Raw genomic sequence first — 6,000 nt, forward strand, 5'->3', positions numbered from 1 at the left:
CACCCTGAAAGGATCTTCTGGGAGTCTTGGTCTCTTGAACCTTGTCACGAGGTCAGTGATCAATCCTTGTTGCCAACTTCAACAGTTCAGCCAAGGTCTCAGGCATCTCACGAGCTGCTAGCTCGCCTTTCAAACGAGAGTTCAGTCCTTCAAAGAAGAGGGTCCTCAGGCATTTAGGGTCCCAATGTAATTCAGACGCCAGTGTCTTGAATTCTATAGCAAAGTCAGCTAAAGGTTTAGTACCTTGCTTCAGGTGAACCAACGAAGATCCTGCAGTGGTATGCCGGGCAGGGTCATCAAAAACTGATCTGAACAGTTCAAGGAATCCGGCTAGATCATGTAGGATAGGATCATCGTGCTCCCTGTTATGGTTTAGCGGTGTTTAGGATGGATTCTTGGATACTGTGGCAGAAGCAAATGCCCACGGGGAGGGGCCCCAGTGGGGAGCCACAGTACTGGGCTAGACTCAAGACGCACAAACACAGAATTTAGCTCTTTTATTATACAGCTTGATGTGTACCACCAGAGGTGACAGTAGTGAGGTGATCCAAAGGTAGCAGTCCTGGGACCCTCTGCAGAGGGAACCCGTCTCACTATGTTGGTATAGGGGATTCCGATGTAGGTTTCCCAGGCAAGGCAATGCTGTAGATGAGACAGACTGAGAGTTAGATTACTCACTAGATGGTAGCTGTAGGTTGGCGATTCCACCAGGCTGAAATAGATCGTACAGGCACCGAGGCAGGGAGAGCAGGCCCTCGAGGAGTGAATATCTGATCCCAGTAAGGCACCTGAAATAAAGCAGAGGGCCATTGAGGAGTGGGTATCCAGGTTAGTCAATATCCCGAAGGGCATAGAGAGAGCTTCCAGCAGCAGCACGGAAGCGGCAGAGTAGCTTAGACCAGCCGAGACCAATCTTAGGCCAGTCCTTGCTAACTCGATTAGCTAGCAAGTAAGGGCAGGCTAAATACTTGGATGGCGTGACGTCACTTGAGGGGGACGCCCCCGAGGTTCGAACCATAGCTGGAATAAAGACGTGGGTAGCAAGTGCGCGCCCCCTAGTAGACCCTTGGGAGGAACATGGCGGGAGGCAACGCCATAGCCGTTCTGGGGTCTCCGGAGAGGGCGGCTTGCAGATGCGGCGGTAGCCATCTTCCCAAGGTAAGCGGGAGGAACCGAGAACAAGTTAAGGCTTAAGTGGTGAAGCCGTCCGAGACCGATGGACGCACAGTATGTATGAGTGAGAGGGAGCAAGGCACTAGATGCCTTACACTGGGCCAAATGATAACCTTCTGGCTGGCTTCCCGTACTTGGTCAACAGAAAGAAGAAGACTAGTAGCACTGGGATGAGAAGGGGTGAGTCATATGGCGGGTTGTTACTGAGAGGGAAGGAAATGAGTATGGGTGAGGGAAGGAAAGGAGGTGAGAGTGAGGGATGGGATGGGATGGGAATTGGGAGAAAATGAGGAGAGAGAGGGGATGGAAGGGAGTGAAGTTGGTGAGTGAATGAGAGGAGAGAGTGGAGCTGAATAATTGAGAGGGAAGGAAAGTGGTTTAGTGAGTGGGAGGAAGTAAGTGACTGGGAGAGAAAGGAGGTGAAAGTAAAGGAAAGGGGGTTGAGTGACCGAGGAGGAAAAGGAAGGAGATAAGTAACAGAGAGGTGAGTGAAAGAGAAGGAAATGGGTGGAGGGGAGTGAGGAAGTAGAAGAGTGGAGTGAGGAGAGGTAGAAGGGTGTGTGTGTGTGTGTGCATGTGTGTACATAAGAGTGAGAGAGACAGGAGAAAGTTTGTGAGCTCCCTCCTCTCCTGCCGCCCCATCCCCTACTAATCGAGGACAATCTCAGCATGCTGGAAATCAAACCTTCCCATGTATGGAACAGGGACATTTTTATCCATATTAGTTTTAATTTTTGTGTATTATTTGACGTCTGCTGTTTTGAAATATTTATTTGATTTTTAGGAAATGTTTAAAGTTGATTTTATCCTTATTATTTCCTAAATATTCTATTTGTCCTTTGTTTTGAAATATTGTATTTTATTAGAATGGATTACTAATACAATTGATTTTCTTGGTTTTGTTTTAAGAGGAATTATGATGTTTCTGCTTTAGTATTATTGCATGGCATATGAGTCTGGCTGGGATGGTTGGGAAGCATGACTTCTGGGGACTGGGAGGTCTGGAAACAGAAACATAGAAACATAGAAATGATGGCAGAAAAGGACCAAATGATCTACCTAGTCTGCCCAGAAAGCTTATGCTTTTGACAGTATCTGTTGCACTGTGCAGGTTACCCTCATGCTTATCAGTTTCCCTCTATAAAACTCAGGGCCCAGGGATGCTGTTTGAATCCAATTTCCCTTAACCCTTGCTGTGGAAGCAGAGAGAAATGTTGGAGCTGCATCAAAAGTATTAGACTTAGTGATTAAGGGTAGTAAAAGCCACATCAGCAAGATGCCCCATGTTTATTTGTTCTCCAAACCATAAAAGTCCGGACCCTCATTGGTTGCTGTCTAAATCCAATTCCCCTTTTTCCACTGCCATTGAAACAGGGAGAAATTATGGAATTGCATTAACACTATCAATCCAGTGGGAGCACTGAGAGGAGAGGATCACCTTGCTGGTGGCTGTAAAGAATTGGTAAGTACTGCTTGGGGAAATGTTTAAAACTTTAAAGTATTGGGAAGAAGTAAACTATTGGGGGTATATTATTTAGTGTGTTTTGTGTGTCTCCATTGAATAGCTAGTCACAAAGGCAGGTAAAAACCAGAAGCTTGTTTGTTTGGTATTAAATAGGTAGTAAGAAAGGCAGGCAAAAGTCAGAAGTTTGTGTGTTTTGTATTAAATAGAAAGGAAAGAAAAAAACAAGTTTGTATATTTTGTATTATATAGGTAGTCAAAAAGGCAGGCAAAAAGAAGTTTTGTATGTTGATATTAAATAGGTAATCAGAAAAGCAGGCAAAAAACAGAAGTTTGTGTGTTTTGTATTAAATAGGTAATCAGAAAGGAAGACAAAAAAACAAAATTGTGTGTTGGTACTCCCCAACCTTCCCACCCCTCTCCCACCCACCCCTAGCTCATCCTTTAATTTATAGACAGGTGACAGTTTCACACTAAAAAATAAATAAATACATTCATTCATTAATCTGCCTTTTAACTTAAACTCAGAATTTCTCCACAACTTATCAAGAGTTTAATCATTTCCTTTTTGGACACTACTAGATATATAGTGAATTCACAAATACATTTAAAGGACCCTAATTGTTCGCATTCCTACTCCCATAGAAACCTAAAACATAACTAGGAACTGAACAAATTTAAGATGAAGGCAGAAGTCCAGCAGCAAGATAGGGGCCTCCCAGTCTTTTGCATCGAGTGTCACATGTATGATTTTTTACCCACCGGTGAGAAGTTGTACATGTGCATCAAATGCAAAGAGCTCCTGGCTCTCAGAGAACGAGTCCGATCTCTGGAGGCTAGAGTGGCAGACCTGGAGGAGCTGAGGCAGACAGAGAGGTATATAGATGAGACCTTCAGGGACATAGTAGCCAAGTCCCAACTCCAGTCTGGCAGCCCTGGTGCTGCCTTGGAGGAAGAAGGTCTCATGACTGTAGAGCATCAACCTGGTGCAGCAGGAAATGATCCTGTAGCAAGGACCTGCTCTCCGGGTGGTGCATTGTTCTCTCGAACCGAGCATGTGTCTCCCAGGGCTACTGCCCAGGAGGGGCGGGTTAGGTCGGCCATCAAAGTTGGTGATTCGATTATTAGGAAAGTAGACAGCAGGGTGGCTGGTGGGCATGAGGATCGCCTGGTAAGATGCCTAACTGGTGCGAAGGTGGCAGACCTCATGAATCACCTAGATAGGATTTTAGACAGTGCTGGGGAGGAGTTGGCTGTCGTGGTACATGTGGACACTAATGACATACGAAAATGTGGGAGGGAGGCTCTGGAAGACAAATTTAGGCTCTTGGGTAGAAAACTGAAATCCAGAACCTCCAGGGTATCATTCTCTGACATGCTCCCTGTTCCACGGGTAGGTCACCAGAGGCAGGCAGAGCTCCGGAGTCTCAATGCATGGATGAGACGATGGTGCAAGGAAGAGCAGAACCTTTGGGGGAAGGGGGAGTCTTTTCTGAAGGGATGGACACCACCTTAGCCAGAATGGAACCAGGCAACTGACACTAACCTTTAAAAAGGAGATAGAGCAGCTTTTAAACTAAATCACAGGGGAAAGCTGACAGTTGCACAGCAGTGCATGGTTCAGAGGGAGGTATCTTTGAAGGATATTAATGAAGCATTAGGGTTAGGGCATCCCAACAGAGAGGTTCCAATAATAAGAAAAGTAGTCCAAGTGCCTATAATTAAAAACTCACCTGAACTAAAAGATTACAATTTATCCCTGTCAAAAACAGAATGTTAATATAAACAAAATACACACTTTGAAATGTTTGTATGCTAATGCCAGAAGTCAAAGAAGTTGTTACGATCCTGCACGCAGAGCTCATCCTGCGAGCAGGCCTCTCCACTTACCCTGGCGCCACCACTGCTGCTGCTTCCCACGGTTTTGGCTGCCGACCCCGTTTCTCCACGGCAGCAGGGGCCACCGATGACTGTCCTTCTTCGCGACTTGTGAGCCGCCACTGCCACCTCCATCGTCACGGCCCTGAGCTGCCGACAGGAACTCTCCATCTGTGTGGCAGGAAGCTGCCGACGAATTCTTCTTTGCGGCCCAGTGGTCCTCTGGGAGTCCTCTTCCCGGCCTGTACCGTTTGGGCTCCACGGCTGATGCCATTTTGCAGCCTGGAGGCCGCTCCCGATGCCTGCCTGCTTCCTCCTCCATTTGTGCGGCAGGGACGCTGCTGTCCATGGTCCTGCTTCTTCCCTGGGCCCTCTTCTAGGTGCTGGCATGTGCCTCTTCAATCTATTTAAAGGGCCAGCAGCGGGAAAAGCCCACGGCCCCACATGAAGTCTTCATTCTGTAACTTCCTGCTTCAGCCTTATAAAAAGGCTCATTTCCAGTTCCTAAGGGCCTTCGGATAGGACTTGATGGTTGTCCATGTTCTTTTGTGCCAGTTCAGGCCCTCTGTGGTCTTCATTTCTCTAGATGGCTTCGTTCTGTGTTCCTAGGCTCTTCGTCCTGATGTTCCTGGTCTCGTCCTTCATCAGAGATCCTTCGTCGCCTGTTCCATGTCCTGATGTTCCAGATGTTCCGTGTTCCTGATGTCTTGGTGCTGATGCCTTCGTCTTCGCCTCTGCAACCAGTTCCCAGTTTCCTGCGTCCACCTTTCCAGGCGTGCCACCTTCGTGGTCTTTGACCAGCCCATGGGGGGCTGTGTAGAGCGCTTCGTTGTACAAGGCTTTCTTCTCGTCTGCAGCGCAAGTCTCCGGAAGACCCTTGTTTTTAATGTCCGAGTTCCGAGTTCCAAGTTCCGAGTCTTGAATCCTGAGTCTTGAATGCTGAATCTTGAATCCTGTCCCAGTCTTCGGAGTTCCTTGCCTGCTTCCGTCCATGCCCAAGACTCTGCAAGAACTTACTCCGCTCCTGCGTAGTCCATGAACAACCACAGTTGGCTGTGTAGGGCATGCCCCGGTGTAAGCCTCTACTGAATCTTCGACATGTTCCAGTCTCAAGTTCCACTACTTTGCCTGGAGTCTGCTTTGCGCTCAGCGTGGCCCGCAACCAGCCATGGGTGGCTGTGTAGGGTGCGCTGCGATGCATTTCTCACCCAGTACTTTTGCCTGAGTCCTGAATCCTTGCCCGAGTCTTCTGAGTGTCCTGAATCCTTGCCCGAGTCTTCTGATTGTCCTGAATCCTTGCCCGAGTCTTCTGAGTAACCTGAATCCTTGTCTGAGTCTTCTGAGTAACATGAATACTTGACAAGACTTCTGAGTAACCTGAGTCCTCATCTGAGTCCTTCCAAGTTGCAAGTCTTCATCTGAGTCTTTCCAAGTTCCAAGTCTTCATCTTGTTCCTGCCCTTAGCCTCCGTCTGGCCTCACGCACTC

Source organism: Rhinatrema bivittatum, chromosome 2, assembly GCF_901001135.1.
Source record: "Rhinatrema bivittatum chromosome 2, aRhiBiv1.1, whole genome shotgun sequence".
Classification (NCBI taxonomy): Eukaryota; Metazoa; Chordata; class Amphibia; order Gymnophiona; family Rhinatrematidae; genus Rhinatrema; species Rhinatrema bivittatum.